At 37.1% G+C, this 26,317-nt stretch overlaps 2 non-coding genes across 2 annotated transcripts; both read right to left on the bottom strand.

The window, feature by feature from the left end:
* Window positions 1–21,984: 21,984 nt before the first annotated feature.
* LOC150104986 (U6 spliceosomal RNA) lies at window positions 21,985–22,095 on the bottom strand. Its single transcript, XR_016548640.1, has one exon. It is a non-coding gene; the product is annotated as a U6 spliceosomal RNA (small nuclear RNA).
* Window positions 22,096–22,243: 148 nt separating this feature from the next.
* LOC150104985 (U6 spliceosomal RNA) lies at window positions 22,244–22,348 on the bottom strand. The gene has a single exon (XR_016548642.1). It is a non-coding gene; the product is annotated as a U6 spliceosomal RNA (small nuclear RNA).
* Window positions 22,349–26,317: the final 3,969 nt, after the last annotated feature.

The raw sequence follows: 26,317 nt of genomic DNA, 5'->3' as shown, positions 1-26,317 counted from the left end.
CCGTTCATGTGCCTGCCGGTCACCTTTCTCCTTAAATTCCCTCCATAGTTGTTTCTTTTTTTGCAGCTCAAGCTTAATGGTGTTATTCATCCATTTAACCCCTACTTGATTTATTATTCGGACTCTAGGTATACAGTCAGCCATTGCTTCATGCAAGCACTTCTTTACTACCTCCCATGCACTATCAACTTCTAGTCCTTGCAGTTGTACATGCCATGGCACTGAACCAGTCAAACTCCTAAGCTTATCATACTTTCCAGCCCGATAATTCCACATACACCTTTACCACCTCCCAAGTCAAGACCCTATGATCACTCTCACCAATTGGTGGCAATATGGTCATATTTGTTACAGCCAAATCCTCAGATGTAATTACTAGGTCAAGCACTCTCTGACCCCTAGTATTTTCCATTACATGCTGTCGCAGATAGTTATCCCTTAATAACTTCATAAAATCCAATTCCTTCCTCCAGTGTGTCCTCTCCTCACTCCAATCAATGCGACGATAGTTGAAATCACCCATAATAATCATCCTCCTGCCACTCATTTCTTCTATTTGCTTGTGCATACTGTCACCACCATCTTTTCCATCACCTGGTCTATAGCAGCACCCAATTGTATATTTAGTTCTGCTAGTCACAATCTCACACCAAATGGCATCAAATGTGCTCTTTTCTCTATCCTGCAATTCAACTTATATTCTCCTTGGCTGTAGCTCATCAGCTATCATCAACAATACTTCTCCCCCCATTTTATTCTCTCTGTCATTCCTGAACACACTATACCCATCACATTCAATCCCACTGGCTATATCATCTACAGTCAGCCTATGTCTCACTAATACCAATAACCTGTGGTCTGGAAGTGACAACCATGGCCAAAAACTCTTCCTTCTTGTTCCTAATACTCCTAGTATTAGTGTACATGAATTTAAGACCCCCATTAGCTCCAACCCTACCTTGATGCCTTATATTAACTATCCCACTCTGATTTGTTGTCCTTATTTGCTCTGGCATATTATATTCATTCTTACATTCAACTGCCTCCCTAAGGACTGTATATCTACTCCCCCCCCCCTTAACAAATCTAGTTTCCCTGAATTGGCACATTAACTACATTCAGCAACACTTTCTCAAGTCTTCTTACACCGTAACCATTCAAATGCAAGCCATTCATCTTATAGAGATCCTTTCGCCCATTAAACTCACAATGTATGTATGTACGTTCGAACTTATAATGATCTTTCTTCTGGTTTAGTGCTATGGAGGCAGTTGCCATTTCTAGACATATGCACCTTTTTATTTTATTTATTTATTTATTTTTTTTTTTTGAAATCTTTAAACAAAATTTTGATATCTTATAGCAATGGCTTCTGGAAATATAACGCATTCTTCTATACCATAAAAACATAAATGTCGTCCTGCTGCAGGAGATTTTGGTATAAAGAAGGTTGATCGAAAGCAGTGCCAATCATAACCCCAAGAAGAGGACCAACAGCGACTTATCGTCTAGGCCTGAAAAGAGGGGAACAGGAAGGGCTAGAATAGTTACACATTTCATAGCCATTCTTCTTCTTCTTCAGTTAACTTAGGAAAAATAACTTGGTTCGATGCCATTTCCGATCAACACCCTTTGTATATTACGCCAAAAATCGATGTTTATAAAAGATTTTAGGTGCGTATAATTGTTATAATGCCACCCTCCAACAGTGCAGGTTAATCCTACTGCAGCATTGACAGTGGTCTAAGTCTTTATTGTTATAAAGCCTCCATAGAGTCAAATAACTCATCATAGGAGGTCCCACTGTTACACACACAGTTTATCCTACCGCACCTTAAATATATTCAAGGTCTCTGTGTTCACCATACTCTCGGCAATGCATTCTAATCATCACTACTCTCCATGCAAAAAACCTGCTCCTCACACTCTCCTTATACAGCTTTCAGAGATGACCGCTCGTTTTCTCTCTATTTTCACCCATTCTATGCAAAACTTCCCCGACATTAATTTGGTAATAACCTCTTAACAGCTTATATGTCTCGATCATATCCCCCTCTTCTCCTTTTATCTACCAATTTCTGCAATTTCATTTTCTCAATCTGTCTTCATACTCAATATTCCAGAGATCAGAAACCACCCAAGTCAATCATCTCTGGACCTTTTCCAAAACACCTTCAACTTTTTGAAAACCAGGTGACTAAATCTGTGCACAGTAATCCATATGTGGCCTGATCAAAGCCTTTCACAACGGAACCATAACATCCTTCTTCTACAAGTCAGTGCCCTCAACATCATTCCCATTATCCACTGTACTTTCCTCACAATTTTAGCAACATGTCCCCGAAATTTTAGGTCCTTATCCACTCGCGGCCGGTGAAAATTTTAAGTGGGGGTGCTGCATATACAAAATAAGAAAAAAATTCATTTTTTCCTAATCAGCAACCAATTTATTAATAAGTAAGTTTACATATGAAAAAAATTGCTTTTTTCAAAATATTTCACCCTCACCACGAACAGACACCAATAATAAAAGTTTCGCACACAGAAATAACGCGCGAAATCATACACTTTATCTGTAGCGACATTGCTCAATGAGCACTGACGGTTACGACATACCGACGTTGCATTTAGATCGCAGTGCATTTGTTTCGTGTAACGATAATTCAGAAAATATAATTCTTTTCATTTTTTCGACCGTGACACCCGTCGTAATTCAGTCTTGTATCTATAATAAATAAGTAATTATGTTATTTTAACAGAATAAAATAAGATTTACCAAAAATATTTCACCCTCACCACGAACACACACGAATAATAAAAGTTTTGTATTTCACAGAAATAACGCGAAAGCATACAATTTATCTGTGTGTGGCGTAACGTGGAGGTTGAGAGGAAGACACATTTAGTTGGATGTTGCTATAGGCCTGGGAATGTGGTGATGAAGAAATGTATAAATAACTTGGATTAGTGAACAAAGGAAGGGTAATTATTATGGGTGACTTTAATTATGGCGGTATAGATTGGAACGTAGAGATAGCATTTGGGAATAAGGAAAGTGAATTTCTCAAGTTCTTGAGAGATAACTATCTCAGGCAGCACATAAAGGAAGGCACGCGAGGGTCAAGAGTTCTAGATCTGATCATTTCATTAGAGGATGCAATTGTTAGAGGGTTTCACATTTTCTTCCAGTTGGTGAAAGTGATCATGAGGTAATCATCTGTGTTGTGGCTAGTCATTATTATTATTATTATTAGACACCTCCAGGGAGTCCAAAGACTCATCGAGGGAGAGTGTGCCAACAGCATCAAACGATTGGTTCCCTTCCGACCACTAACCGCGCTCAAACTTACTGAGTAGTAGCAGAGGCTCTACCAATCGACCAACCTTTGCCGGCAATGCAGGCTTTTGGGAGGAAAGGATATATGTGGAATTATAAGGCTGGTGATTATGAGAAGCTTAGGAGACAACTTCGAGTTATAACATGGAACGAGGAGTTGAGTGGTAAGGAAATAAATGCTGCATGGGAACTTACAAAGAAATACATAACAGCATCAATGTACGAATGTATCCCAAAGGCCAAAAGGCTGAATAAGGTAGGTGTAAAATGGATGAATGTGGAGCTTAAGCATGAAATCTGGAAAAAGAAAGTACTTTGGAAGAAGTGCAAGATGAATAATGGTAATCAGTCACATGAAGAATATAAAGAACAAGCTAGGAGAGTGACTCAGTTAGTAAGGAAAACAAAAATAGAGTATGAGCATAAATTAGCAAATCAAACTAAGAAAAACCCTAGAGAGTTTTTCAGATATGTGGCAAGTAGAAGGTAGAATGATCATGGAAAAATGAGTTAAGGGATGAAAGTGGTAGAATGGTAACTGCTGCAGAAGACATTATTGAGGTATTCAGTGATCAATTTATAAGGGTATTTCAACCTGATCAGGGTGAATCATGAGCAACTTAGTGTAGAGGACATAGGAGAGGATAGCTTAATTGTGTGAGCAGGAGGTATTTGAGAAAATAAATAAACTTGATGTCAATAAGGTAACAGGATTTGATGACATATCACCATGCATCTTAAGGGGATGTTCCAGGAAACTGAAAGTAGCATTGGCATGCCTGTTTAATAAGAGTTTTGCAACAGCATAGGTTCCAAGGGAGTGGAAGGAGGGTAAAATTGTTCCACTGCATAAAGGTGGTGATAAGGCTGTAGCTTCAAATTATAGGCCGGTCTGTATATTTAGAGTTGTGGTGAAGGTTATGGAGAGATTGAGAAGTAGGATACAGAAATGGGTTGATAACAGCAGTATTTTATGTGGTTATCAGCATAGGTTTGTTAAGGGGAGATCATGTTTCACTAACTTTATTATGTACTATAACAAGGTGACACACCTTGGACTGAGGAGATGCACATACAGTGGTGTACTTGGATTTTGCAAAGGCTTTTAATAGACTGTCACATTACAAGCTCTTAAATAAATTGAAACAGATGGGATTGGATAACAGACTTCTGTGTTGGATCAGTTACTGGCTGTCAGATAGGTATCAGAAAGTTCTATATGGGGGTGCAGTATCTCGAAAGAGAAAGGTCACCAGTGGTATGCCGCTGGGTTCAGTTTTGGGGCTATTGTTCAATTTGTGTGTTAATGATATTGGGTTGGGTTTAACTAGTGATATCCAGCTGTCTGCAGATGATGCAAAACTGGGGAGAGCAATGCTCAGTCAGGCTGATGTTAATGCCTTACAAGAGGACTTGAATAGATTGAATAAATGGGGAGGTAAGTGGAACTATCAGTTCAATGTTGCCAAGTGTAAGGTTTTGAGATTTGGTAAGCAATGATGGGATGCTAGGTATACACATGGTGGGGAAACTTTAACAGAAGTAGAGGAGATGAGAGATCTAGGAGTGATGGTGGACAAGGACCGGAAATTCGGGGGCCACATTGCACAAGTTGTGAAGACATCTCATCGAATAATGGCAATGATGCGGAGAACCCTGACATTCAGAAACAGATAGGTTATGATTCCATTGTATAAGCCCTTGATTAGGCCTCATATGGATTATTGAGCACAGATTTGGTTGCCAGGTTTTCATGGTGACGAGGATATGTTGGAAAGGGTACAGAGAAGATTCACAAAAGTAGTCGGTGGTCTTTGGAATGTGGAGTACTAGGACAGATTGAGAGAATGTAAGTTGCAGATCCTCGGGAATAGGAGGAAGGGGGGTTGGATACGATTGAGACATATAAGCTGGTCAGAGGTTGTTATCAGGTAGACATGGAAGAGATTTTTCATAGAATAAGAGAGGGGAGTAGAACAAGAGGCCACTGCTTGAAACTGTATAAGGAGGGTGTGAGCAAAGGAGTAAGAAGTATGCTTTGCATGGAGGGTGGTTGGTGAGTGGAATGCATTGCCTGAGTGTGTTGTAGATGTGGACACATTTAATCAGTTTGAGATGTGGTTGGATGAGCATTATATGCAATAGTGAGTACCTCCCACAATGAGTCTCTGACTCCATGTGTTGTCGAATGTCGATGGTAGTGATAATAATAATAATAATTATCTGTAGCGACACTGGCCAACGAGCAGTGTTGAATTCACTTGTTACGTGCAGTGACAAGTGCAAACTAATATTGGCGAGTCTAGCCGAAACTGACCGAACGTGATAATTCCGACACTGCGTTAGATTGCAGTGCACGTGTTTCGTAATCCAAAGCGTTAATCGAACAGTCCTAATTATTAACTATTCAATTAATGTGGAAACATAAGCTGTAACCTTTAACATGTTGTATTGCATTTATATAATGTTGTAAGCATTATTGTTATTTATAAAAACAAACAAAATTTAATTTTTTCTTGGGGGTGCTGCAGTGTTTATATACAAGCTGCCACTGACCTTGTCCACAGTCCCCCCCAGATCTCTAATCGCCTCTACCTCATCCAAGATATATCGACCTATTATGTACTCTACATCCAACCCTTTTATAAAATTATATTTTATATGCCAGCAAAGGTCAGTCAATTGGTAGCGCTTCTGCTACTAATGGCTCGCAAAAAGTTAAGCATGTTGAGTGTGTGGTTAGTATCTGGAAGGGGATCAGTTGTTCAGTGCTGTTGGCACACTCTCCCTCGATGAATCTTTGTACTCCCTGGAGGTGTTACATAATAATGATAATAATGATGATAACAGTATCCTATCAGATGTACTAGCCTGTTAGTTTCAACTTCACACCACGCAAATTCAAAATCTGCACTTGTACTATCGACTTCCAAACTTTGTGGACACAATTCCTCTGCACTCATTAACAATACTTCCTCCTTTTTTCACCTTTTGGAAAAATTGTATATCCTTCCATTTCAATTCCCAACATCACATCATTCTCAGACAACCACGTTTCACTTTTATCAGTTATTTTTGGGCATACTGACTCAATCAATGCAACAAACTGAGCTCTCTTATTTCGAGTACTCTTTACATTTGTATAGAAACATAACAATCCCTGTATCTTTGAGGCCATTCTACCAACATTCTCCTTTAGCCACTATATCATACCTCTCTCTCTCTCTCTCTCTCTCTCTCTCTCTTGCTTCCGTTTGACCATTTGTGCTTCTCTGATCTCGACTCTGATTGCCATTCATTCCTGTCTCATCTTCACCTTTATGCATTTTATCACCTTGACCTCCACAACCACATCTTCAATCTTGTATCTCCATCTTCCTCCTGTCTTATAACCTGTTTGGCTGTGCTATCCTACATAACAAGTACCCTTTGATTGTTAGCTACATTAACTTCTTAATTCTGTGCTTTCTCAGCAAACAATAGCCTTTCTTAATGACCAATAGCAAACCCATTCAAACTTAATCCATAAATTTTAAACCACTCCAACTTTCCTTTGACTTTTCCAACAACTCTGTTATTCCTTTACATCCAGCAACAACTTTCTCAAGTCTCTATAAATATTCCTTTTTTCACCAACTAAGTTGCCCACAACTACCACTAATTCTGATGCTCTGCAACCAGAAAAGCATGTTTTGTATATTTCATTAATCAGCACACCTCTAATGATCAGTCCCCATACAATGTATCCAATTATCCTGTGATTCTTTCGTCATAATACTAATTTCCTACTTGTCATTCACATTATCAAATCACTTCTTTAGGTGTTTACTCTCATCTTCCAGCTACTTCAATTTCAATTTTCATCAACTCTTGCCTAAGCTCTTCTACTAGGGGTCCCTTTGTTATCATGACTAACACACACGTAATTTTTATTAACTACCAGCGACTCTAGCTCCCATTTTGGAATTCTCTAACCCATTAATACACTTTTCACATACGTTAATTTCACATATAAAATTAATGTTAAATAAATTAATTTCATATACATTTTTGTTTATTCTAACAGTCCACAAATCTTTCACACTTTTGATGCATACATGAAGCAATTCTCACAGTGAATCCACTTGAAAAATCCTGGGCAGAATTTGATGTTTGTGCTGAAACTTTCTTAATGTGCTTCATTAGATGAGACCATATTTGGAAGAAAATTCCTAATAGGAAGCTGGTGATAATGCAAAGTTTAATCATATAGTACTATTACATGCACAGTATCTGGAATTTGATAATGATGTGATGTCTGTCTGGTCTTGTCTTTCGATTTCTACTATTGGGTTACCAGCTTTCTCTATCTTAGCACATTATGTGTGATGGTTAATCTTTATCCTCAAACTTTTTCCAATGTGTGGTTCTGCAATTTTTGTTCTTTCACCTGCTCTTCCTTCTATACATGTTCATTTCTTCTATACAAATTCAAACTACAGCTTTGTTGTGACAATATACTGCACTCCTATTTTGAAAAACCATGTGAACTCCAAACCATTCTTCATTGGGATGGGGGAGTTTTGATAATATTGTTAATTTCAATACAGATAAATTCACACCTGTCATATATATTTTTAATATTTATACCTGAATTGCAAAAAAATAAGTTTTGATAACACCCAAATCTCTACAAGATAAGAGTTGGTGTTATCAAGACAAGATAAGATAAGATTTTTCTAATCTTCAGTCTTTCATTTCATAAATATACTGAATCATATTGGAAGCTATTAACTGTATATAAATTAAAAACGATCTATCTTGCTATTGAATAGATGTTGAAAGTATTTTAATAATAAGGTATAACACCTTTTGACCACTTATATATGGACAATATATGACTTCTACATTATTTCAAGTGGTGAGAGAAATTTACCAAACAGATAACTGAAGGGATTATTCCAGAGTGAAAGGTGTGTGCATGTGAGAGAGAGAGAGAGAGGGTAAAGTAAATATTTTTTATAGATTTGAAGAATGAATAAATTTGGTACTTGGAAGAAGGGGAGGGATATAACTATGTTTAGGAACAAATGAACTCAATGGCATTGCATTGTATAATAGTCATGGCAACATGCTGTGAATCATTTTGTGATGCTAAAATGTCATAATAAATAATATTTTAAAAAATAATGACAAATTAAAAAGCTGTACCCAGTTAAAAACCAAACTTTTGCAGAAATCTGCATTTTTTAAAATTTTATTTTATTTTATTATTTTTTTTACAGTTGTTTTATATTTCACTGTAAATCATGCTCTCTACATAATTAATCAGAGATAATATATTGAAATTGTATAAATGGAATTATATGTTTTTGAATGCTCTACTTCCTTTCAGTTTCCAAACAATGGTGATCTTCATCCAGTCAGCAATTCAGAAAGAATTCTACATAAACATGACCATGAAGGTATGATTTTAACTTAACATTATTTCATTGTTTGTATATATGTTATATTTGTTTCTTAATGAGTGATTAATTAACCTATGACATTTGAATAACCCACATCCTTGTAAATGTTTTTACAATACAGGTTTCGTGCTGGTTGAAGAATTGCTGTGTCCACTTGCTCATTTGAGCTAGTAATTTTGCCAAATTTTCTAAATTAAAATGTATAATGATTATTGAAATCAAAACTTAACCACATGGATGTCTTCTTTTGTGTATTCCTAAATATCAAATTTTGTTAAATTCCATAAAGATGTAGAGTTATGACAGCATATAATTTCGACATATTTTGTCCATTTGTGTTAAATGGTCTCAGCAAAACAAAAATTGTAATGTCTCAACAGATTTTTGTATTGACTACCAAATACTAAATTTGAATAAAATTCATTCTGCCAAAGTTCCAGAATAATTTGTATACTCATTTGTGAACAAATAGATGTATAAAAGTGAGTTTTATAGGTAAATGCACATTTTGTAAAATAAAACACTTAAAAATGCCTGAAAGTTTAGTCGGAAAAGAGGAAAGTGTTTAACATCTTCCCCATTTGACTACTTGTGAACTCAGAAAAAGTTCTCTTTCCACTGCTCCAATATAATAAATCTCATTATCTCAAAGTACATGACTTTACACTAAACCAATTACCAACCTATTTGAATCTTCTTGTAATAACAACATCAGAACTTCCGGACTTTGCTGTTCCTAATTTAGTATCATCAGCAAACATTGAATATCTCCTCCTAAACATTAAATTAATAGAATTATATTAAATAAGGATTATTAATATGACATACCTGTATGCAATTTTGAGGGTAAGGATGATATGGTACTTTGGACCAGAACTTGATTAGACTGAGCTGGTATGTAATTAGGAGTTGTTGCAGATGACAAATGGATAGTCTGAGCATAGATATACTTATTAGATAGAAAAAACATCAATAAACCAGTATTGAAGAAATTAACTAAACAACTAAGAATTTTAAAAAGTTGAAATTAAGAATTAAAAAGAACATAAAACCTGTTATGTACATGGTAAGTCAGCCACATGATAACTGCTGGCCATTTTGTTTATAAATGTCATCAGTTGTGGAACACATCTAACTATAAATTTGCTGTATGTTTAATGAAAAATGTATTAAGAGGGATTAGGTTTAGATCAAGAGTATCAGAGTTTAACTGATTCAAGAGTGTTGGTGCATTCAGTTGGTTTGAGATGAGAGCTGTAGGAAACAACTTATTTTATTTAATTGCCATGAGAGTGAGAGAGAAAGAGTATATAGGATCTTTTTGTGTTTATGGCATATTGGATGGTTCATATCGTTAAAAGACTTATATGGTAGCAACAGCTTGCCAGCTCCTTTGCACATTTCTTAATATTATTATTCTTATTATCATCCTAAGGACCCCCTTCCCACCCCATGGAACCACAGACTCATCTAGGCAATCCCTTTTATCATACACATGGCACATCATTCTGTACCTTAAACACATTCAGATTCTCTGTGGACATCACACTCTCAGGCAAGGCATTCCAATCAAGTGTTAACAACTCTCCATGCAAAAAACCTGCTTCTCACTCACTTGCTCACACCCTTCTTATACAGCTTTCAGGGATGATCTCTTGTTCTCCCCAAATCTCCCACCATTTCGTGAAAAACCTTTTCAATATTAATCCTATAACAACCCCTTACCAACTTGTATGTCTCTCTCATATCATCTCTCTTCCTCCTATTTACTAGACTCCGCAAATTGCTTCATCTCAACCTTTCTTCATATTCAACATTGCAGAGATCAGAAATTAATTTAGTCAATTGTCTTTGGACTCTCTCCAAAATCTCTTTATCCTTTTAAAAACCAGGTGACCAAATTTGTGCACAGTAGTCCATATGTGGACTAATCAGAGCCTTATACAGTGTAACCAGAATCTCCTTACTTCTACAAGTCAGTGTCCCAGAATTTATTGTGTTTCTCACAGTTTTAGCAATATGTTCTCTAAACCTTATCTACCATCAACCCTAGATCTCTTATTTCCTCCACCTCCAACAATATATCCCTACCAAGCATAAATTCTATGACCCATCTTTGTTTTCTTAGTTTTAAAACCTTACATTTTGCAACATTGAACGGTTATCCCCATTCAGATGTCTATTCACTCAGGCTATTCAAGTATTCTTGTAAGGCAAAATCTTCTCTACTCCTCATAGTTTGTCCCAACTTTGTATCATCTGTAAACAAATTAATATTTTCATTATTATTATTATTATCTGAAGACCCCATAGAGTCACAAACTCATCTAGGAGGTCCCTTTTGTCTTACACACAGCTCATCATGCCACACCTTAAACATATTGAAATTCTCTATAGACACTACACTAGCAGGCAACACATTCCAGTCATTCACAACTTTCCATGCAAAAAACCTGCTTCTCACAGGGATGACCTCTTGTTCTTTTTCCATCTTCCACCATTTTATGAAAAACCTCTTCAATATTAATCCTATAACAACCCATTACTAACTTGTATGTCTGTATCATATCACCTCTCCTCCTCCTCCTATCCACTCAACCTTTCCTCATATTCAGCATTTCAGAAATCAGAAACTATTTTGGTCAATTGCTTCTGGACCCTCTCCAACATCTCTTCATCCTGTTGAAACCAGAATGAAGAGATGTTGAAACCAGGGTGAAGAGATTTAGTCACCTGTTGAAACCAGGTGACCAAATCTGTGCACAGTAATCCATACGTGGCTAATTCAGAGCTTTATTATTATTATTATTATTGTTCTGGGAAACTCCAAGGAGTCGACAGACTCATCGAGGGAGGCCCTAACATCATGTCTGGAACAACTATTCAACATTCACACAGTATCTATCATATCTTGCCTTGAACTCATTCACGGTCGTAGCACCCACAACAGACTCTGGAAGCTTATTCCACTCATTCACCACTCTCCAAGTAAAAAACCTAGCTCTAACACCCTTGTCAACCACACTCTTGCCCAGCTTCCATGCATGGCCCCTAGTTCTCCCACCACCAGTCTTATTTTCAAAACTATCTTCTGGATCAATCTTATAAAAACCCTTCAGTAATTTGAATGTCTCAATCATATCACCCCTCCTTCGCCTATCGTCCAATTTCTGCAACCCACAAATCCTCGACCTATTCTCATAAGGTTCATTCCACAGACCTGCTATCATACAATGGAATGAGGTGTCAAATCATCCACCAAATGGTGAGAGTGACCATGAGGTGATTACCTGCATGGTTGCAGTAGTGCGAGGACCCCTGTGAGAAAAGGGTATATGTGGAACTACAAGGGGGTGATTATGAAGAGCTCCGGAGACAGCTTGCGGGTGTAGCAAGGAATGAGGAGTTAGCTTGAAAAGAGATCAATGCAGCTTGGGGGATTTTCAAAAACTATCTAGCAGATGCAATGTCTAAATGTATTCCAAGGGGGAGAAGGTTAAATAAGGTAGGTGTGAGATGGATGAATAAAGAGATCAAGCATGCGATACAGAGAAAAGGGGCATCGTGGAGGCAGCATAAAAGAAGTGGAAATAATCGATTTCATGAGGTCTACAAAGACCAGGCAAGGAGGGCGACTTGGTTGGTGAGGTGTAAATAAATGTAAATAAGGCTGTGGGACTTGATAATATATCACCACGTATTCTAAAGGAAAGTGCCAGAGAGTTGATACCTGCCTTGACATATTTTTTTAATACGAGTCTTGCACTTGGTCAAGTTCCTCGGGAGTGGAAGGAGGGCAAGATTGTACCACTTCATAAAGGAGGTGATCAAATTCAAGCATCAAACTATAGGCCTATCTGTGTGTCAGGTGTTGTGGTTAAGTTGTTGGAGAAGCTCGTGAGAACTAGGATCTAGAGTTGGGTAGACAACAATGGTATAATCTTTGATGGAGAACATGGATGTGCTAAAGGGAGGTCATGTTTTAGTAATCTACTTACTTATTACAATAAAGTGACTGCTTCCTTGGACAGAGGAGAAGGATACAGAGTAATATACTTGGATTTTGCAAAAGCTTTTGATAGAGTACCTCATGATAAGTTGACAGTGAAACTAGAGCAGATGGGGTTGGATATTAGATTAGTGCATTGGATTGGAGACTGGCTATCTGATAGGTATCAACAAGTTGTGTGTATAGGGGTGCGATATCCAGGAAAAGGAAAGCCACTAGTGGATTGCCTCAGGGGTGTATTTTACGGCCATTACTATTTAACTTGTATATTAATGATATTGGCGAAGATTTGGATGCAGATATTCAGTTGTTTGCAGATGATGATGGAAAGTTGGGATGAACCATAAAGAGTAGTGAAGATGTTGTTGCCTTCCTAGAAGATTGAATAAATTGAGTGATTGGGCACGGAAATGGGGATGTGAGTTCAATGTTGCAAAATGTAAGGTTTTAAAATTTGGAAAACAAAGATGAGATGCAGAATTTATGCTTGGTGAGAATATATTGTTGGAGGTAGAGGAAATAAGAGATCTGGGGGTGATAGTGGATAAGGATCTAAAATTTAGGGGACACATCGCCAAAATTGTGAAGACAACATAAAGGCTTCTGGGAATGATGCGGAGGACACTGACGTGTAGAATTAGAGAGATTCTTGTTCCTTTGTATAAGGCTTTGATTAGGCCAAACATGAACTGTTGTACCCAGATTTGGTCACCGGGTTTTCAGAAGGATGAAGAGATGTTGGAAAGGGTCCAAAGGCGACTGACTAAGGTAGTTTCTGACCTCTGGAATGTTGAGTATGAGGAAAGATTGAGAAGATGTAATTTGCAGAGTCTGGTGGACAAGAGGAAGAGGGGAAATATGATAGAGACCTACAAGTTGGTAAGGGATTGTTATAAGATCAATGGTGGAGAAATTCTACAGAGAATAGTGGGAGATTAGGGGAGAACTAGAGGTCATCCCTGGAAACTGTATAAAGAGGGTGTGAGTAGGGGAGTGAGAGGCAGGTTTTTTTTCATGCATAGTTGTGAATGATTGGAATGCCTTGCCTGAGAGTGTGGTGTCTGTAAGGAGTTTGAGTGTGTTTAAGACACAGTATGATGAGATGTGTGTGTGTGATAAAAGGACCTCCCAGATGAGTCTTTGACTCCATGAGGTCTTGGGGTAATAATAATAATAATAATCTCTAAGCAGCTTAAGGAATTCAGTCCCCTTACTCAGACATGAGTAAGGGGACTTACTCCAGTCAATGCTTCCATAGTTAAAATCACCCATTATTATCACATTCTTCTGATATCACATTTATCAGAGTCATCTGCCTGAACATTTCAGAATCATCTCCCTTTTTATTTTCTGGCCTGTTGCAGCACCCCACTAAATATCTAAAATTATTGTTCACTTCATCTTCAACATCTAATGGCCTCAAATTCATTATCACTACTACTTGACTACTTTCCCACATGGAGGGGACACAATTCTTATGAGATCATCAGTAATACCTCACCACTTCTTTTATCCTTTCTGTCTTTTCTAAAAATGCTATAACCATAGTACTAGTGTAAGAGAATGGGAATTCAAGATAAACAGGAAATGGGGAGGAGCATAGGTGGACAGAAAGACATGGCATAGGGAGAATGGATGTTAGAAGTTGTAGTAAATGTATGGGAATGATGATCAGCATAGGATGGATAAGGATGTGAATGGGATTGTTGAGACTGAGTAATGGCGTGAGTAATGATAAAGATGATTGGACAAGGGCAGTTGTGATGGGGTAATCACAATCAATAAGTGACTTAGGTAGCAGTGGTTATAGACCTAAAAGTGAATGTCTGTGTTTATTTACAAATGCCAGGAGTATCAGAAATGAATTAGATGAAACTATTTAACTGTGAGTTTATTTGCCTCAAAATCATTGGAATAAGTGAAACATGGTTGAATGAAGATAATATCAGAACAGATTCAAGAAAGGAAAGGGTACAGTTTTTTTTTTCATGAGAATAGAAAGGACAAGAAGGGAGAGGAAGTGCTGCTAATGATAGTAGGGGAATCATATCCAGATAAAGTAGACATGAAAGAGGGAAATAGTGGCAATGGTTTTGATGCAGTGTAGTGTGAGGTGGAAGTTGACAGGAAGAGAGATATTTAGTTGGATGTTGCTATAGGCCACGAAATGTGGAGGGAGGTGATCAAGAAATGTATAAGCAGCTTGAGTTAGTGAACAAGGGAAGGGTGATTTTAATTATGGTGGTATAGTGGCAATGCTGTTGATGCAGTGTGGTGTGTGTGTGTGGTGGAAGTAGACAGGAAGAAATATTTAGTTGGATGTTGCTGTAGTCTAGTACAAAGATAATGGATGTTGATAAAGGCTAGTACGAGGATAGTGGATGTTGCTAAAAGGCTAGTATAAGGATAATGTTTATGACAAGCTTAAGAGATAGTTTGGAGATATACCATGGAATGAAAAGTTGAGCGGTAAGGAAATATATGCTGCTTGGGAGCTGACAAAGAAATACATGACAGCATCAATGTGTGAATATATTACGAATGTCAAAAGGCTGAATAAGGTAGGTGTAAAATGGATAAATGAGGGGATTAAGCACAATATCTAGAAGAAGAAGGCACTTTGGAGGCAGCATAAGATGAATAATGATGAATAATCTGTGATATAATAATCTATAATATAATAATGATGATAATAATAATCTCACCAACCAGCGGTCGGTGACAGTGATCATGAAGGAATTGTTTGGAAAGTGGTGAAACTACGGAGCTTCCCATAATCATCCACCTTATACTTCCACATATATCCATTTTTGGCAGTAAACTTTTCTTGTTTCACCACTTTCCAAACAATTCCTTCATGATCACTGTCACCGACCTCTTGTATTGCTAGTGTCAGGTAATGCCTTATGAATTTCCATACACTGTCAGCATCTACCCAGTTAGCATCAGTATATTGGGTAGATAAGTTGAGAAGGAAAGATGCTGACAGTGCATGGAAATTCATAAGGCATTACCTGACACTAGCAATATGTAACTGCATATCAAGGGTTAAGCTAGTAAATAGAGTAGGGGTGAAATGGATGAATGAACAGTGAAATCAAGCAAGCTGTGTTGGAAAAGAAAGGTACAAGACATTTGGTGGTGATCAGATCCATGAATAATATAAAGTGCAAGCTAGGAAGGTGATGATCATGGTAAAGAAAGAAAGAAAAGATGCACTATGAGAGGAATTTAGCTGGTCAAGCCAAGGTTGACTCAATAAAATTTTTCCGTTATATGGCAAGCAAAGGAAAGAATAATTATGGTAGGTTGACACTGGTGGATAGTCGTGGCAGGAGAATGACAGTTACAAAGGATATAGTGGAATTATTGAATGAGCACTTTATCAGCATATATCATATGGTATAAAATGTCATTTCATCCACTTCATCCAGGAAGTGGATGAAATTCAAGATTTGGGAATGATGGGTGACTGAAGTTTACAGGGCATATTGCAAGTGCTACAAAGACGAGTGCTGCTATGAAAGGATAAGGAAATGTTTGTGCCACTGTATAAAGCACTGGTCAGACCACACTTCGATTGTTGCTTAGATTTGATCACCTGGTTTTCAATGTGATGTGGAAACATTGGAGATGGTCCAGAGTCAAGTCACTAAAACAATATCAAGACTTTAGAATGCTGGCTATGAGAAGGAGTTGAAGAAATATAGATTACAGAGTTTGGTGATAGTAGGAATAGAGGTGACATGATAGAGACATTTAAGTTAGTGAGAGGATTTTATTGAATTAATCCAGATGAAATTATAAAAAGAGTAGATGGCGAGAGGGGAAAAATCAGAGGTCATCCCTGGAAGCTATGCAAGAGTGTTTTGAAGAGTGGTGTAAGAAGTAGATTTTTTACATGGAGCATTGTCACTGAATGTAACACATTACCAGAATGTGTTGTCAATTCAAGGAGTGTTAAGGATTTTAAGATTTGGTATGATAAATATGTTTTCAGTGGAATGAACTTCCCATGATGGGGTCTTCCCCCATGATGGATGGTGCAATAATAATAATCAGTTGCACAAAGAATATAAATAGCAGGCCAAGAGAGTGACTCAGTTGTAAAGATAACATGCAGTATGAGCAGAAATTAGCAAATCACTCCAATAAAACTCTCTTAAATTTTTTCGATATGCAGCAAGTATAAATAAGAGTGATGTTATTCAGTGAACATTTCATCAGGGTGTTTCATGCTCAATGTGAAATCAGAAACTCGGTGTAGAGAATGAAATGGGAGAAGACCTAATGGTGAACAAGCAAGAAGTATATGAAGAGTTAAGCTAGACGTCAATAAGACAACAAGACTTGATGACATATCACCATGTTTAACGTGGTGATATATCGTTAAAAAGGCCTACCTGTTTAACGAGAGTTTTGCAGCAGCACGAGCCCTAAAGGGGTGGAATGAAGGCAAAATTGTTCCACTTCACAAGTTTTTTGGTATGTATATTTTCTATTGACGGTTGCATTTCATTCCAGTGACAAAGAGTGTTCAGCCTAGACTCTCCCCATTTTGATCTTTAGTCATTAAATTCATTTCTTTTCTTTATTGCTCTACTAATACCACCCCTTTTAAACTTTTTGGTTTTCCTTCTTTAAATCAATCCAATTTTTTTCTTAAAATCATTCCAAGTTCCTAATAATAAAGTCATATTCTTCAGAATTTTAATGTACACATCACCAGCTGATTTCCTTTTTCCAGTTGCATTAATCCAGTTGAGACACTGAAGCATTTTCAGTTTCCAACAAATTGGCAGCCTGGTTGACCAAATGGTTAGTGTGTCTGCTCTCCAACCAACAGGCTTTGAGGTTTGAATCCTACTGTGATAAGGATTATTAATATTATTATAATGGTGTTTCCATGGAGTCAGAAGACTCGTTGCGGGAGCCCCTACATTGACACACTAACCATTATTCATACAATACCTATCATACTTCTCCTTAAATTCATATCACAGGCAAAGTACTCACAACTACCTCTAGCAACACATTCCACACATTCAGCACCCTCAAGATGTCATCATCATCAGCAAATTTCGACATGTATCCTCAAGGGGTGTACAGGATATGATAGTACTACATGAAAAACTTACATCATATCCAAGACATATAAGACCACTAACTTATTTTCTACAATTTTTCTCCAAATCAATCTGTTACCTGTCAAGAATACAACATTATCAGATCTTAATATTTCTGTCTTCCAAGGCACTTTTTACTGTTTACTGTATGCTGTTTATTGTATACTTGTGTACACAAGTATACTTCCATAAATCTTACCAGGAACACTCAGTAGGGAAATACCTCTGTAATTCTCACATTCAGTTTTATTTCTCTTTTTGTATATATGAGTACTATGAGAGAGCTCTACTCCAATCATCTGGGAATCGTCCCTCTTTCCAGGCCATCAAGATGTTTACTATGGTAAACAAAGGATGTTTTTGAATGCCATTAGGGGAGAGATGAATTTTATTGTCCAGCGTGAAACTACTGTCTGTTTATTGGAGGTCTGAAGGGGCTTGAAAAAGTTCATTGTCTGGTCTATAATGTAGTGATTTCAGACATCTGTAAAAAAATAAATAAAAATACAAAAAAAATAAAATTAATAAAATTAGAAAAATATACTTAGTCTGCTCATGGTACAAGTGTGCTATAGGTTACCAAAACTTTTGTGGGTGAAAGCCACATTAAAAAAAAAAAACATATCTACTCGAATGCCAATCTTGTCTACTCTTCAAAGGCTTGATCTTTGCCTTATGAATGATGCTTCAAGTATAGTATTCTCCTCTAAGCAATTAGATTTTTTCACTAAAAGAGCAATATTTATACAAGCACTCAGAAACATTTGACATTACACAAATTCCTAACAGGAATGATATCTGTTATGACATCTTGTAATTTTTATTATTAATTTCTTTGGTTAGATTATTTTTTATGATCCAAACATTTGCAGTGATCACAACTGGACGAGTTGAAAATTTGGGTTGATTGTGGATAGGGGCTTGAAATTTCCTGGATATTTTGCTAAAATTGTGAGGACAACATAGTAGATTATGGTATGGGAATGATGCAGAGAATGATGACATGTAGAAATAAGGATGTTATGATTCCATTCTACAAGGCTTTGATTAGACTGCATATGGATTACTGTGCACAGATTTGGTCATCTGGTTTTCAGTAGGATGATGAGTTGTAGAGGGATGAGTTGTTAGTGAATTGTCTCAAAGACCAGAAACCACTAAGTTGGTTTCTGGTCTTTGGAATGTGGAGTATGAGGACAGATTGAAAGAATGCAAATTGCAGAGCCTAGTGGATAGAAGGAAAGGGGGGGGAATATGATAAAGACATGTAAGTTGGTAAGGAGTAATTACCAGATTAATGTGGAGAAAAATTTGCACAGAATGGATGAAAACTGGGAGAGAACAAGAGGTCATCCCTGGAAGCTGTATAAGGAGTAGGTTTTTTGCATGAAGAGAGTGGTGGGTGATTGGAATGCATTGTCTGAGAGTCTGGTGATGGTAGAGACAGTAATTGCATTTTAAGTCAAGGTATGGTGAGCTGTGCATGTGAGTGGGACCTCCTACAATGAGTCTCTTGACTCCATTGAGGTCTGATGATATTATTATTATTATTATTATTATGGGTGACTCCAGGGAGTCCTTAGACTCATCGAGGGAGGCCATAAACATCATGTCCACACACCTATTTGACATTCTCACAGTATCTATCATACCTTGCCTTGAACTCATTAACTGTCATAGCACCCACAACAGACTTTGGCAGCTTATTCCACTCATTTACCACTCTAAAAGTAAAGAACCCAGCTCTAACACCCTTGTTAATCACACTCTTGCCCAGTTTCCATGGATGGTCCCTAGTCCTCCCACCACCAGTCCTCATCTCAGAAATATCCTCTGAATTAATCCTATAGAAACCCTTCAGCAATTTCAATGTCTCAACCATATCTCCCCTTTTCCACCTATCAACCAATTTCTGCAACTCACAAATCTTCAACCTGTTCTCATAAGGTTCATTCCATAGACCTGCTATCATCTTGGTCACTCATCTCTGGATCCTCTCCACCTCCTCCCCATCAAGAAGAAACCTAGGTGACCAAATCTGGCCACAGTAGTCGAGATGAGGTCTTATCAAGGCTCGGTACAGAGGTACAATAACTTGCTTGTCTCTGCTCGTCAAAGTATTTTTCAGCAACCAAGTGATTTGATGAGCTGATTTGGCCACTTTTGCAATGTGTCCCCTAAACTTCATCTCCCTGTCCACCAACACTCCCAAATCCCTGGCCTCATCAATCTCCTGGAGTACAGTTCCACCAGTGTGGTATACTGCTGCTAATCTTTTCACCTCAAAATGCATAACCTTAAATTTTCTCACATTAAATTGACATCCATTCTCCTTAGCCCAGAACTCCAATCTATCCAAATCATCCTGCAAGATTTTGACATCTTCTGCATTCACTATTGCCCTACCCAACTTTTCATCATCAGCGAACAAATGAACTGTTCCTCTTAGATCCTTTCCTATATCGTTAATGAACAAGTTAAACAGCAGTGGTCCAAGAACAGAACCCTGTGGCACACCACTAGTCACAGGCCGTCTTTTGGATTCTACTCCTGAATAAACTATTCTCTGATATCTCTCAATCAACCAGCCACCTATCCATCTCACCAACACTATATCCATTCCCATATGTTACAGTTTACGGATTAGAATTCCGTGTGGTATCCTGTCAAAGACCTTAGCCAGTTCCAGCAGTATCACTGTAAACCCATTACCCTTATCCAGTTCAGCCTTCACAGTGTTACAAAACTTGAGCAAGTAACTGAGGCATGATCAACCCTTCACAAAGCCCATGCTGTTCCCCATACAGTATCTCATTTTCATCAATCCATTCCTGTATTTTTCCCTTGACTACTTTCTCCAAGACCTTGACAACGACTCCTGAATATGCTGATCGGTCAGTAATTTGCAACAGTAATCTTGGATAATCCTTTATGCAGTGGAACTATTTTCCCTTCTTTCCACACCTTCAGGACTAAACCAGACCTGAGACTTAGATTAAACAACAGGGTCATGGGCACTGAAATTCTGTAGCCACTTCATGTAAGACACCCTGCCGGTATACCATCCAATCCCACATATGTATTCACATTAAGGTTCCGTAATAGACTAATCACCTCCATTTCATTCATCACAATTCCCATATAAACTAATGGTTCCTTCATTCTTTCAACGTCACCACCTGGATGATATACTCTTGCAAAGTGCTCACTCAGTAATTCCACTATAATGACTGATTCTGTGAGCTCCTTACCATCGACATTCCTTAAAATCATTCTGCTGTGTACAGTTTTTTTTTTTTTTTTGCTTGCAGCATATTTAAAGAACTGTTTGGGATTCTCTTTAGCTTGCATAGCTAGTTTCCTTTCATAATCCGCTTTTGCTTTTTTTTTTTACCACACTCGTTAACCTTCTGGCCTCCGCTTTATATCGTTGTGTGCCTGCAGGTCACCTTTCTCTTTAAATTCCCTCCACAGTTGTTTCGTTTTTTTGCAGCTCAAGCTTAATGGTGTTATTCATCCATTTAACCCCTACTTGTTTTACTATTCGGACCCTAGGTATAAATCAGCCATAACCTCCTGTAAATGCTCCTTGTCCACTTCCCATGCTCTATCGACATTCAACCCTTGCAGTTTTTCATGCCATGGCACTGAACCAAGCAATCTCCTAAGCTTGTTATACTTGCCAGCACTGTAATTCCACATATACCCTGTCTTAATCGAAAATTCCACACCTTTAACCACCCCCCCAGGTCAAGACCTTATGATCACTCTCACCAATAGTTTGCAACATGGTCATATTCATTACAATCAAATTCTCAGATGGTATTACCAGGTCAAGCACTCTGAAACCCCTAGTATTTTCTATTACATTCTGTCTCAGATAGCTATCCTTTAATAATTGAATAAAATCCAGTTCCTTCCTCACATGTGTCCTCTCCTCCCAATCAATGTTACCATAGTTGAAATCCCCCGTAATAATTACCCTCCTTTCACTAATTTCATCAATTTGTTTATGCATACTATCTCCACCATCTATTCCATCACCTGGTCTATAGTAGCACCCAACAAAATGTGGAACACTTCACGATTTTGCATGTCTTCCCTGCACAGGAGCCATGCTAATTTTCTCTGTATCGTTCCAATTTGAGTATATGCACTGCCGAAGCAAGCAAGTACGTACTCTAACATCCTTGCTAACCACACTCTTGCTCAGTTTCCATGAAATCCCCCATAATAATTACCCTCCTTTCACTAATTTCATCAATTTGTTTATGCATACTATCTCCACCATCTATTCCATCACCTGGTCTATAGTAGCATCCAACAAAATGTGGAACCCTTCACGATTTTGCGTGTCTTCCCTGCACAGGAGCCATGCTAATTTTCTCTGTATCATTCCAATTTTAGTATATGCACTGCCGAAGCAAGCAAGTATTCTAACATCCTTGCTAACCACACTCTTGCTCAGTTTCCATAGATGTCCCCTAGTTCTCCCACCATCAGTCCTGATCTCCAAAATATCCCCTGAATTAATCCTATAGAAACCTTCAGCAATTTGAATGTCTCAATCATATCTCCCCTTGATAATAATAGTAATAATATTGCTGACGCAATTCTTATAGGTATGGAAACAGGGTTTTGTTTTTTCCAGTTTAAAATTCATTCTTATTCATTCTTTCTTTCTTTCAAAACTTATGCATGCTTTGGCTCTCCAGGAATAGAAGACAAATGCCATGAAGGTAGCAGAATGTTCTGGAGGATATTGAAGAAATCTTAAAATGGAGCAAAGAGTATTGTACAAAGGAATTCAAAATGATAAAGGCAATGCAATATAAAACTGATGATAAAGATATTCTGGAAGTCGGGAGTGTTGACTAGGAAGGAATATTAAATGTGATAAGCAGTAATAGAACTTTCATAGAAAATATTCATAAGGAATGCAATCAGGAGTACATCTCAATCCTTGAGACAGAAAAGGCCATCAGAAACCTGAAATATGGAAAGTCAGCTGGAATACATGATATTCAACTAGAAATGTTCATATGGAGATATAAAAGTTTTACAGTGGCTACGCTGCATAATTCAGAAGGCTTAGTTAGGTCAAATTCTAGATGATGTGAAGTATTAGATGAGCTTTCATACTTCCCATCTGTAAAAAAAGGAAAGAAAATTGAAACCGAGAATTACAGAAGAATTTTCCTACTAAGCATTCCAGATAAGATTTATGCAAGAATACGTGACAAGATCCAAAAAGAAAAAAGAAAGTTGGAGAAGAACAAGCTGAGCTCAGGACAAATAGAGGAGGAATAGATTTTTACTTTACAAGAAACAGTTGAAGTTGAGGAATGTGATAAGGATTTATACTTGAGTTTTCTTGATTTGGAAGAAGCATATGACAAGATGCCACTGAAATAAAAACTTTTCATAATGCTACAGTTATATGTGGTAAATGGAACATTATATAGAGTAACACATAGTCTGTATTTAATTTGTAAATCAGTAGTTAGAATTGAAGTACAAGAAGGTTTGATGTAAAATTAGGCATAAGACAACTATATCCACTCTTATTCATCATCTAGATGGATCACATTATGAAAGAATGTGGCATCAAACCTGATATCAGGAATGAGTGATGTGAAAATTAGCTCTTTGCTTTATGCAGATTTGTACTCCTAAACTAATCCATTGCGATCTCCAGGATTCTTCAATTAAATTGGATAACAGCTGTAATAAATATGGCATAAAAATCAGCAATAAAAAGACCAAACTTAAAAAGGCAGGAACATTTAAAACTTCACTTGCACTCTGAATGGAGCACCTGTAGAAAAAATATTTCATATATTTAGGCACAGTTTTTAATTAAGATGGCAAATTTAAATAAGGAGAGCTGGTTTGGTAGAGAGGCAACTAAATAAATTTATATGAGATTAGAGAGAGAAATTTGTCAATAGATTAAGTAGTTGTATACAAGACAGCATTTAAACCAGTTTTTAACTTGTAGATCTGAGATTTGGGTTAGGAATAAAACAGTTGATCAAATGCTAACCAAAGTTCTGAAAGTTCTGAAAAATTAAGGGAGCAAACAGATTTCATCAGTGGCAAATCATGTTAAATATCTTCATAAAATGAAGATATTAGGACGGAACTTGACATTCTTCATGTTCAAAAATGTGTGAGTATAGTTAATCTCAGATGGAGATTAATGGAAAGAAAGGTTAGGAAAACAACTGTTTGATGCCAAGATACTATGAAAATGACCCAGTGGGAGACCAAGATCTATGTGGATCGATGCTCAACAACTGATAGCAGTATTGAACTGCTGACAAGATAGACTAATTTGGAGGTAAATTGTTGACAGGAGATTAGTAATAATGTAAACTTAATCAGTAGTGAACGATAGCTTCATATCTTCATTCTCAGTTACTGTGTTGTAGTGCCTGCGTGCACGTGCCTTTTTGTAAGTTCCTTTTGAAAATGGCAACGTGACGTTGCCGAAATATCGGAAATATTTATTGAAGTATAATTTAATTTATATTCGGATCTACGTTGTTTAATTCCCTAAGTGATTTAGAAATGCATAACCAACATATAAGCCTGTCTACGAGAACCCTTATAAATTGATCACTGAATACCTCAACAATGTCTTCTGCAGCAGTTACCATTCTACCACTTTTATCCATTAACATCATCTTGCCATGATGTTATAGAAACTGAAGAAGTTGAAGAAGAAAAACAAGTGCTGAATGATTACATCAAGGAAAGCACAGAAAATATGTTAATTGAAGCTTACACAAAAAAAGTAGTGAATATAGTAGATTCATAAAAGCAGTACAAGGAGAAATAAATGACAAAAAGATCAAAAGGTTGGAAAAATAAAGCACATGGTCAATATTTGAATGATATTGAAGGTAAAGTTGATAGTTGCTTAACTTGGCAGTGGCTTTAGCAATGCAGCATTAAGAAAAAGATAGGTCTGATACTTGCTGCTCAAGAACAAGCACTACAAATGAATGAAATAAAGGCAGAGATTTGAAAAAATCTGTAATGATAGCAAATGCTGATTGTGCAGAGAAAAAGAAGAGGCAGTGCAGTGGGCCATCTAATTAGTTCTTGCAGCAAGATTGCCTGTGCAGACTATAAACAAAGTTATGATTGGGTAGCAAAGCTGTATACTGGAGCTTGTTCAGGAAAAATGGTTTGCAAAATCTCTTGGGAACTCACACAGTTGAAAAAGTTATTGAAAATAGAGAGGACTGTGGAACAGCTTCTTTGCATGGAAGGTGGTTAGTGAGTGGAATGCATTGCCCGAGTGTGTTGTGAATATGGACAACACATTGAATCAGTTTAATGCACAGTTGGATGAGTATTGTGTGCAATAGTGTGCAGCTCCTGCAATGAGTCTCTGACTCCATGGAGGTCAAATGTTAATAATAATAATAATAATAAATGAAAATGCCAAGATATTATGGAACTTTAAAATTTAGAGAGAGAGATAGACATCTTGAACATAATATGCCAGACATCATCATAGTCGAACAATAATGTGTAGTTTATTGATATGGCAATACCAGGGTATAGTAGAACAGAAGAAAAACTGACCAAATATAGGAATCTGGAGATTGAAATTCAACAACTTCAGAGCAAGAAAGCATCAACAGTTCCAATTGTTTTAGGAGTGCTAGGAGCGATACCAAGAACATTTATGAAACATCTGGAAAAGTTGATCCTCCCGGATATAACACCATCTCAACTCCAGAAAAACTGCACTTTTAGGGACTTCCCACATTTTATTATTATTATCATTATGTGGCATGTCCAAGAAGTTCCAAGACTCATCGAGGCAGGGCATGGACTCTACAACTCTCCATCTCCGCTTAATGCACTAACTACAGTGAACCTCCACTACAATCATTGCCTACACCAATGCCATCTACTGCTCACCATCACTACTAGTATTTTTGTGTTTAAATTGCACGTGTTTTCACGTTTGATTTTACAATGATATCAGTCGATTCCTAGGCCTTTGGATAATTGGACTCATTTGCCACTAAAGATTTTATTATTCTATTTCATGTTTCTTGTTACTCTTTGACTGAATTCTGTTAATTGAATATAATAATAATAATAATGCAGAGCTTCTTATATTTGTAACCCATGTTTTAATGATGGTTTTGTTAATAATTTATTTCTATATTTATTTAATAATTATAGGATGCTTGAAAAATTTTATAATAACATAATTTATCTACATATTCCAACAGCTTCTCCACCAATTATTTCCCCCCCTGTACCAGAACCAGAACTTGCACCAGAAGATACTCTTGTTAAAGGTATTTATTTTATAACTTAATATTGTAGTGATAAGCTTAATATTAGTAAAATTCATTCTGGAAATAGT

This window comes from Typopeltis vanoorti, chromosome 7 (genome assembly GCF_054136105.1).
Source record: "Typopeltis vanoorti isolate ZY-2024b chromosome 7, IOZ_Tvanoo_1.0, whole genome shotgun sequence".
Lineage (NCBI taxonomy): Eukaryota > Metazoa > Arthropoda > Arachnida > Uropygi > Thelyphonidae > Typopeltis > Typopeltis vanoorti.
Note: the sequence above shows the minus strand (reverse complement) of the source record. Positions and strands in the feature narration are given on the sequence as shown.